The 8,945-nt window shown below is 40.7% G+C and overlaps 1 protein-coding gene across 16 annotated transcripts in view; it reads left to right on the top strand.

Annotated features, from left to right (window-relative positions):
- Positions 1 to 8,945, top strand: part of LOC127624957 (zinc finger protein 501-like) — a 256,003-nt gene that overhangs the window by 185,874 nt on the left and 61,184 nt on the right. The window contains exon 1 of one of the 16 annotated variants that reach the window (XM_052099931.1): positions 4,919 to 4,960. The exons of 13 other annotated variants lie outside the window; for them this stretch is intronic. The gene's annotated coding sequence lies outside the window, so the exon portion shown is untranslated. Of the gene's footprint in view, positions 1 to 4,918; positions 4,961 to 8,945 lie in introns of those variants that run through there. 2 more of the 16 variants (XM_052099926.1, XM_052099920.1) reach the window with 2 other exon arrangements.

Below are 8,945 nucleotides of genomic sequence, written 5' to 3'. Positions count from 1 at the left end.
CTCCGAGATGCGGGTTGGTGTTGTTTTTGCAGCATAGAGTGAGCACTACCCGATATTAGGCTGGTGGTTTTAATATTGTGGCTGATCGGTTGTGTGTGTGTGTGTGTGTGTGTGTGTGTGTGTGTGTGTGTGTGTGTGTGTGTGTGAATACAGTGCATCTGGAAAGTATTCACAGCGCGTCCACCTTGAGGTGGATGGGCTACAACAGCACAAGACCATGTCGAGTTCCACCCTCAAGTTTTGACGTGATGTGCAATCTGAAATGATCACTACAATTGTACGGAGGGGTTATCTGAGTTACCGTAGCCTTTCAGCTTGAGTCAACAAGACTTTTCCGTTCGCAGAACTGCCGTTCACTGGATTTATTTTTGTTTTTGGCACCATTCTTAGTAAATTCAAGAGACTGTTGTGTGTGAAAGTCCCAGGAGATCAACAGTTACAGAAATACTCAAACCGGCCCATCTGGCACCAACTATCATGCCACGGTCCAAATCACTGAAATAAAAAAAATTCCCCATTCGTATGGTTGATGTGAACATTAACTGAAGCTCCAGACCTGTAACTGCAGAGGCTGAAAAAGGTGCAGAACCCCTGCCTACAATGCATCTTTAGCGTTATCACAATAGATCTATGGTGATGTAGCAGTAGGCACGTGTACTCAGTGGTGAAGGGGTGGATGCCTGGATATTATATCCTTTGATTTAATTATTGTAGTGCGTCTAATCAGTATTTTAATCACAGTTTTGAACTAATGATTTATTATTCAAAGTATCTTAATATATGTTCTTTGTGGTGTCATGCTCGTACAAGCAGTTTGAGACCATTCCATATCTGTCTTCATGCTTTAGGAGACAGTGTGTCTTCTGGCTAATAGGCTTCTCTTGGGTCTACATTGATTATGAATTTTTCTGCCAAGTTAACAAGAATACAACTTCAGCTTTCCTGAGAGAAAGTACAGATATCTTTATGTTTTAAATTCCAATAAGATAAGACCAGTCTCCACAGAAGCTTTGTAGTATAAGTCCTTGAATAGGAAAAACTGTGTGTGTGTGTTATTCCAAAAGTATTTCTGTTTCAGGAATTCAGTTAAGTGAGAATCGCTGTCGAGAGGTGGACAACTGGTCCTCGGAGACATACTATTGAGTTCAGTTTGTGATTCTCCTGTCTTCGAGGCTTTTGTACTGCTGACTTCTTCCATTTGATTTTGCAAACAACTCTCTTCAGTAAAACTCAACTAATTTGACACCTCGACTCCTGGTCTACGGGCCCAAGCTGTAATCCCCTACAGTGGTCACACAACAGACTCGCCTGCATACGGTGATAGATCGTGGATAAAATATATGTGAATGTCTGTGCAAGTCAAATTTGCCAATTTTTGTGCTAACTTAAGTTCTGCAATCACATTAACTGGGATTTAGTATTAAACAAAAATCAATCTTTTTGATGTTTTTCTTGATATAGTTTTATGGGTGTTATTTATCGGCATTGGTTTATCCGTGTGAACTTGGCTGATAAACAGAAGTGTTACCTTTCCATTGTTTTTGTTTTACTTATGACATTTTGTGTACTGGCAACCCTTTCTGGACTTTGTTAAGAATGTTATTTCTGTGTAATTTCCACTCCGTAACAATCTTTTATCTTTTTTACTGAAATCTATTTTCTGTGTGCATATGACAGCCCGTATCCTTTTTTTCTTTTGTTTGTGTGTTATGTCATTTCCTAATTCATAACATTATCACTATCCTTTATTTTTGTTTGATTTGTATATAATGTTAACATTTGAATTAAAATGTTTAAAAAAGATTAATGTTTTGTACATGCTGTTGTTAAATTGTATTATGTATTTCAGCATATATATCGGCCATTGGCCAACCTGCTCTCCAGTTTATCAGCATCAACCATTGAAAAATCCATATCGATCGACCACTAACTGTGACTACTTAGTCAATTTTTTTGTACATGTCTATATAGAGCACTTGGTGAGACTAAACTTTCCCAACATTTGTTTTCAGTTTTTTTGACTGAGTGAACTTTAAAAAACATCTATATTTTCAAACCAAGAAGTATAAAATGTTGGGCCTTTATCACGTTCCAAGCCTTTATTCGGAAAATTGCATTCAGTGCCTTTGATATGTTAACGAACCATAGAGGACCATTATATTTGTGACATCAATAACCGTGACCCCCCCACACCAAAAATGGTTTACCTCAGTTTCAGTGAACTCGTTTATATTCAGCAGGTCTCTTTGCCTATTAAGTTTTTAAAGGTACTGTGGATGACTCCCCTTGCAAAAATTGGGAGTTCATTGCAAACTTGACACAAATTCACTACTTATTTTCACATGCAAATGAGCTTTTTGGCAATCTTGTGGCAAATTGTCCGTTGTTGCTAAAGGTTCACTACCGGTGAAGAGCTGCAAGCTTCTGGCAAACATTTGCGGTGAATCACATGCTCATTTGCATATGGAAATAATGAGTGGAAATTTTGTGGCAAGTTTGTGTCTTGTTTGCCAGAACTATATTTTTTGTAAGGGTCTCTCTGGCTTTCAAGAAACAGGAAAAATTCCAGACTTTAAATATATAATTACATGTGTAGGACGTTTGAGTTGAAGGGATGTGTATGCAGATTTCAGATTATATGATTAAACGAGCAATGTTTTCTTGCTGAAATTAGGTGATTTCCTATTAAATGAATGTTTGGGTATTGCAATATAAACGGCACAGTGGCTTCACTGTTTTGACATCATCAGCAATCCAGTTCTATATTGTAAGTGTCATGATTCACTGTTGTCTGCCCTGTATTTCTCCCCTGTCATCTTTTCCCCATGGACTACACTTCCCATAATTCCCTGCCCTCATCACTGCCAGCTGTCTCCTATTGTCCTCACCTGTGTTTAATTTGTCATTAGTCTTTGTGTATTTAAAACCCTGTTTGTTTGCTCACCGGTTGTCAGTTGTTGTATGCATGCAGCTCTTAGCTCTTAGCTCTTAGCTCTTAGCTCTTAGCTCTTAGCTCTTAGCTCTTAGCTCTTAGCTCTTAGCTCTTAGGTCCCTGTGTTTTTGTTTTTTTCTTTATATTCTGCGTTACCTGTTTCATCTTTTGTTTTCATTAAAAACTGCATTTAGCTCCTCATTCCTCGCCTGCTTTGTCAAAGAACAACTGACCGCAAATGGATCTAGCGGCGTACTTCGTCCAACTAAGCCAGGCGGATTTAACAATTTGAGAGTTCTCCTATTTCTTCTCCACCATTGCGTCCACACCGGTTTTGATGACACAATCCTAAAGACCATGCACCGAATCGGACTACCAACACGCTGGTGGAGGGAATTGCTGGAGTCTTCCATGCCTGAGTCTGCTCCGCACCCTGTCCCAGCCACACCAGAGCCAACTCCATGCCATGTTACATCTCTGCCTTCTCCATGCCACGGCCACAATTTAACGGGCTGGAGTCAATTATTCCGCTTGTACCACATAAGCTTCCCACTTCAAAACTGGTTCTGGCGCCGGTGGCTGATTATATCAGAAGTGGAGGCAACTGAGGTTCATCACCCGGATTGAGGTGTGTAATTGTGCCACCATGAGAAATTAAGAGAGCATTGCAAAGTGGCCATGTTAAATAAAAAATCCATATTTAGTTGTTTATTTAATCACTTGTTGACTTTTTTATTGAGATAACATCTTTGTTTTATTATTAAATAACTGCTATAAGTTTATTTTGCTATTAAAAATAAAGGTATTGGAAATGTTAGTCCTGCCCCTTTAAGAGTTAGTTTCCTTCGGGATGTTCAACTCCTCTCTCAGGCCCTGTCCCAAATGGCACACTCCGGACTTGTGGACTTCCTCAGAGTCCACACTTCGGTGACGTCATGTAGTGCAGACTTATAGGGCCCCTCGCGCAAGTCCATAAGGGCGCATTGAGAAGTATTTTTGGGACAGACTCGATCGTGAAGCGTGGTTATTGTTGGACAGGAGCTGCAGGTTCGGTTCGGGGAAATATGCTGCCTATTGTTGTTGGTTTTTACTATTGTGTTTGCGAGATGGCTTGCCATGCAGAGAAATCACATTTATGCGCTCCGACGTCGTAGAAGACAAGATTATTTTTCATGCATACAAATGCTGATGTTATGCACGGAGGAAAAGGTAAGCAAGTAAATGTTATTGACTTTGTAGATAAACATAACTTGTCAAAAGACGTTAATGCATTAAGTCATTATTATTTGATTTACTGTTTAATTTTCTTTTTTCTTTATATACATATATTTTATATTTTTTATGTGTACCTTGTTTTTTTTTATGTCGTTTTTAATTTACAGGATTAAATATCCATACTTCACTTACATATGACTCAGTAAAGCCCTGCCATTCGGTTCTATATAATGAATCGTTATGCGATCAGCCTATTATTCAGCGCGCTATTACTATGTTTGAGACATCAACCACTGGTCGATGACCATAATGTTTGTATAAACTGTAGGTAACAACTGGTAAAATGTACACAGTCATAAAAACCATAATGATACTTGCACTTAAATATTTTCTTCTCAGCCATGTTATCAATTGTCTGTGTCCGTGAGCGAAAGCGCTCTTCACACCAGTTGTCTGATTGGCCTTTCGCAAGGACTCCTGGGTACTTGAAGTGCGTGAAGCCTGGATCTATGCGGGCTTTGCGGAAGACCGCTTCAAGGGTACAAAGGGGGCGCTGCTGAGCACACTTCAGAGCGTTAAAATGCTAAATGGGACGGCCTACGGACTCGTAGACTCAGCGAGCACGCGCAATTTAAGTCCACGAGACCGAAAGTCCGCATGAAGTGCGCCATTTGGGACACGGCCTCTGTCCGCTTTTCAACTATTTCGACGCATCAACACTCCAGTCCAGCAGGAGGCGGAAATTCACCAGAAGTTGCAGAAAACACAAGAAGAAGACCTGAGATCCACAACACCGTTTGAGCGCTAAAATCGGTACGTGTTTTGTGTGTTTTACATTGACAGATTTAGATTTTTCTGTGCATGTTGTTTTTATCTCTTTGGTGTTTTAATGACTTTAAAAGAATCTCATTATCGTCTGATGTAGTTTGTTTTGTTACGGTGAGAAAAACAACAAAACAGTTGAGAACCAGTAGATTATTTACACTTTCTGTCTGTCTGTGGCTAAACTCAAGCACTTTAAATTAAGATTCTCGTGTTGGCAGATATACATTTTCATTTTGATATGAATTTAATCTGCCCGCTTGATCCTATTATTAAATAAAGTCCGCTGGAAATGTCAGAGGTTTTTGCTCTTTAATGTGTTTTAATAACAGCATCATTCTTTCCTAACAGTGAGGAGCAATCTCACTGTAACAATAACCCGAAACTGTCATTTAAACATACTTGTGTTAAAGATTATTACCTGTAAAATTGTGTCTAATTAACTCATATATCCACAATAAGAAAAAAACAGAATTTTTGACCATACCCGGGGGATTTTACATTTCCTTTAGTTTGTAATATAGCTCTTTGTGCATGTAAATTTACAAAAGGGAGTTATTCTCTCATACAGACAACACTGCTCAACAACTACAAGAAACGGGCTGTTTGTAGTCCAGCCATTTCTTCTGTAAAGTATCTACCTCACTATGTAATACATTTGCATAATTCCCGCCTACGGCCTACTTTGGCCCGCCCTCAAACAAATGTAGTTATAGCCAATGATGAGGCAACGATGAGTTTGGTGTTGTCGCCATGTCGAGTAGACGCTGTTGCAGTGAAGAAAAAAGCAAAACCTCTCTTCGATTTTAGTTGGGTTAAAATTTATTTATTATAAATTTAGCACTATTCCTCATCAGTTCAACCACAACCAATGCTGGATTTTTAAGTCGGTTACCAAATCAAATCACTTCATTGTCACACGTCCATATACACAAGTGCATCAGTGTGTGAAAGTCTTGTGTGCAGTTCCGAGCAAAATAGCAGTCATGAGTGACGAGACATATACCATTACAATAAACATCAGATTTACACAACACAATTTACATATCAAATGTACACATAATTACACAACACTATACGGATGTTCACCCGTCGGAAGGATCGGGTTACATCCGCAACAGAGACGGAGAGTGAACCATCCTCTGTAGCGTCAGCCGCGAATACTCTCTCCGCAAGTGTGGTGTTATAGTCCTCAAAACGAGCATAAAATGTATTAAGCTCATCCGGGAGAGAGGCAGCAGTGTTCACGGCGGAGTTTTTATTCACTTTGTAGTCTGTGATGATGTTAATTCCCTGCCACATATTCTAGAGTCAGTGGTGTTGAACTGTCCTTCAATTTTGTGCCTGTACTGGCGTTTGGCTGCACTGATACAGTTGCGGAGGGCATTACTGGCTTGTTTATGCTCCTCCGCGTTCTCGGAATTAAAAGCGGAGGTCCGTGCACTAAGTGCCGCGCGAACATCGCTGTTAACCCATGGTTTTTGGTTGGGGTAGATCCGTATTGTTTTGGTCAGAACAACGTCCTCTACGCACTTAACGTAAACCTCAATGTCGTCATCAGAGGCGGACCGGAACATCTCCCAGTCCGCGTGATCAAAACAGTCTTGTAACATAGAGTCTGATTGGTCCGACCAGCACTGGATCATTCTGAGGGTGGGTGCTTCCTGTTTCAGTTTCGGCCTGTAAGCGGGCAGAAGCAGATCAAAAGAGTGGTCTGATTTGCCAAATGGTGGGTGGGTGAGGGATTTGTAGCCATCCCGGAAAGGAGAATAGCAGTGATCTAAAACCAGGTCGTGTGTTGAAGCTGTGTTGGTGGTATTTTGGTGCATTGTTTTAAAATTGCCTTTGTTAAAGTCCCCGGTCACAATGAACGTGGCCTCAGGGTGTGCGGTTCTCTGCTCACTTGTACTACCATACAGTTCCTTGAGTGCCCGGTCTGTGTCGGCTTGTGGGGGGATGTACACAGCTGTGATAATGACCACTGTGAATTCCCTTGGTAGCAAGAATGGTCGACACAGAAGCATGAGAAATTCCAGATCAGGAGAGCAGAAAGACTTGAAAAAATGTACGTTCATACCATGATTTGTTGATCATAAAACATACACCACCACCACCTCTGCTTTTACCTGAGAGGTCTTTCGCTCTGTCCTCTCAGTACACGGAGAACCCCGCAGGTTCGATGGCTGAGTCTGGAATCTCAGCAGACATCCAAGTTTCTGTAAGGCAAATAACGCAGCAGTCCCTCGTCTCTCGTTGGAAAGATCCACGCTCTCGTCTCGCAGAGCTTGCTGTCCAGAGATTGAACGTTTGCAAGTAGAATACTGGGTAGCGGGGGTCGATTTGCGTGACGTCTTACTCTGATTAGAAGCCGGCTCTTTTTCCCCTTTTCCTTCTCCGTTTCCACGGCCGGACTGCCCAGACAAAGGGCTCCTCTGCTGTGTTTGTAAACAGTTGGTCGGCATTGAGGAATTTGAAGTCTGGTTTTCGGTGTGTAATTGCAGAACCAATGTCCAAAAGCATTTGTCTGTCGAAAACAATAAGGCAGACAACATCCAAAACAAAAAAACAAAAAATAAACTGCAGTGTTGTGTCAGAGCTCGCAACGCAGCAGCCATATTCTGTGTCATCTTGAGTCCAGGTTACCCCTGAAAGATGGTGCAGTTCCCAATTTGTTGGAAAAATCTGGCTCTTCAGGATCTTATCCTGTAAGTATGCTTGATTATTTATGGATTTATCTGATAACGAGAGTTCAAATGCAGAGTTTTGTGTTGTAGCAACGGTGTACACCCAGTGCACAGCTGTAGGCCTCTGCTAACCTGATAGCTAATGTTATTGTGTTGAAAAAGTTTTGCTATTAGTTTTACTTGAATCTTTGTCAGGTTCGCAATATCGACAGTGTACTTGTAAGAAATCAACAAAAGTAAAACTTACCTCTGTGAAACGTCCTGCTGGAGTCGTGCTTGTGAAGGTGGTTCGGTTCGATCAGCTTGTTCTTCCAAACTTTCATTATCGGACTCAAAATGGTGCAGCAAAAACCGACGGCACTGTTGCCATAGTTACAATAGTGTTTACAGCTGCTCAGTAAGACTTCGGAACTGAAACTCGGTTATGGTAAGGGCCTTTACTTTTCCGACACACATTCTACATGGTTGACCAATCACAACAGAATAGGCCAGCTGACCAATCAGAGCAGACTAGGCTTTTCGGAAAGGGGGGCTTTAAAGAGACAGGATTAAGAGTGGAGAAAGAAACGTACAGTATGAGAATTTTATTTTTGAACATTAAAGCATGTTAACTTTTTCTAGTAGACCTGTTACTAGTAGAAGTTTAACAGATCTGTTCTTGTGTATAATCATATAATAATGTTTTAGAGTTTGATGAATGTCAGTCCATTATAATGATGATGTTTTTGTGTTCAGATGTTCATCATGAGAGAGCAGGTGGATGTGATTCATGCTGGAGAACAGCAGATGCTGCAGACACCAGTGAAGATTGAAGTGAAGCAGGAAGAGATAAAAGAAGAAAACACATCAGAAGAACAACAGACTGATGAAGATGATGATGAACTGCAGATATTGCAGGCACCAGTGAAGATGTGTTCAGTGAAGCTGCTGGACTGCAGGAACCAGATTAAGATGAGAGGAGAAACCACAGCAGAGGAACAACAGAGTGATGATGATGAAACCACAGTAGAAGAACAACAGAGTGATGATGATGATTTTATACCTTCAGGTATGCTTTTGAGATGGATGACCATTTCCATTAATTGTTTAGAAAAAAGGTGAATGGTGACTGAGGGTAACATTCAGTTTGAAGGATTATTATCATGAAATGCAGTTTTGATTGTATAAATCGGGCGTTTCTTTGTGTCGATCACAGGACAACCATTGGATGATCTCATTAACAGGTTAAAAGGGATAGTTTTGTAAAAACAGCCAATCAGCAACAGGGGGTGGTTCTTGCATGTGCACAGGAT

The sequence above is a fragment of the Xyrauchen texanus genome, chromosome 31 (genome assembly GCF_025860055.1).
Source record: "Xyrauchen texanus isolate HMW12.3.18 chromosome 31, RBS_HiC_50CHRs, whole genome shotgun sequence".
Taxonomy (NCBI): domain Eukaryota; kingdom Metazoa; phylum Chordata; class Actinopteri; order Cypriniformes; family Catostomidae; genus Xyrauchen; species Xyrauchen texanus.
The sequence above is the reverse complement of the archived record's forward strand: the minus strand, read 5'-3'. Positions and strand labels throughout refer to the sequence as shown.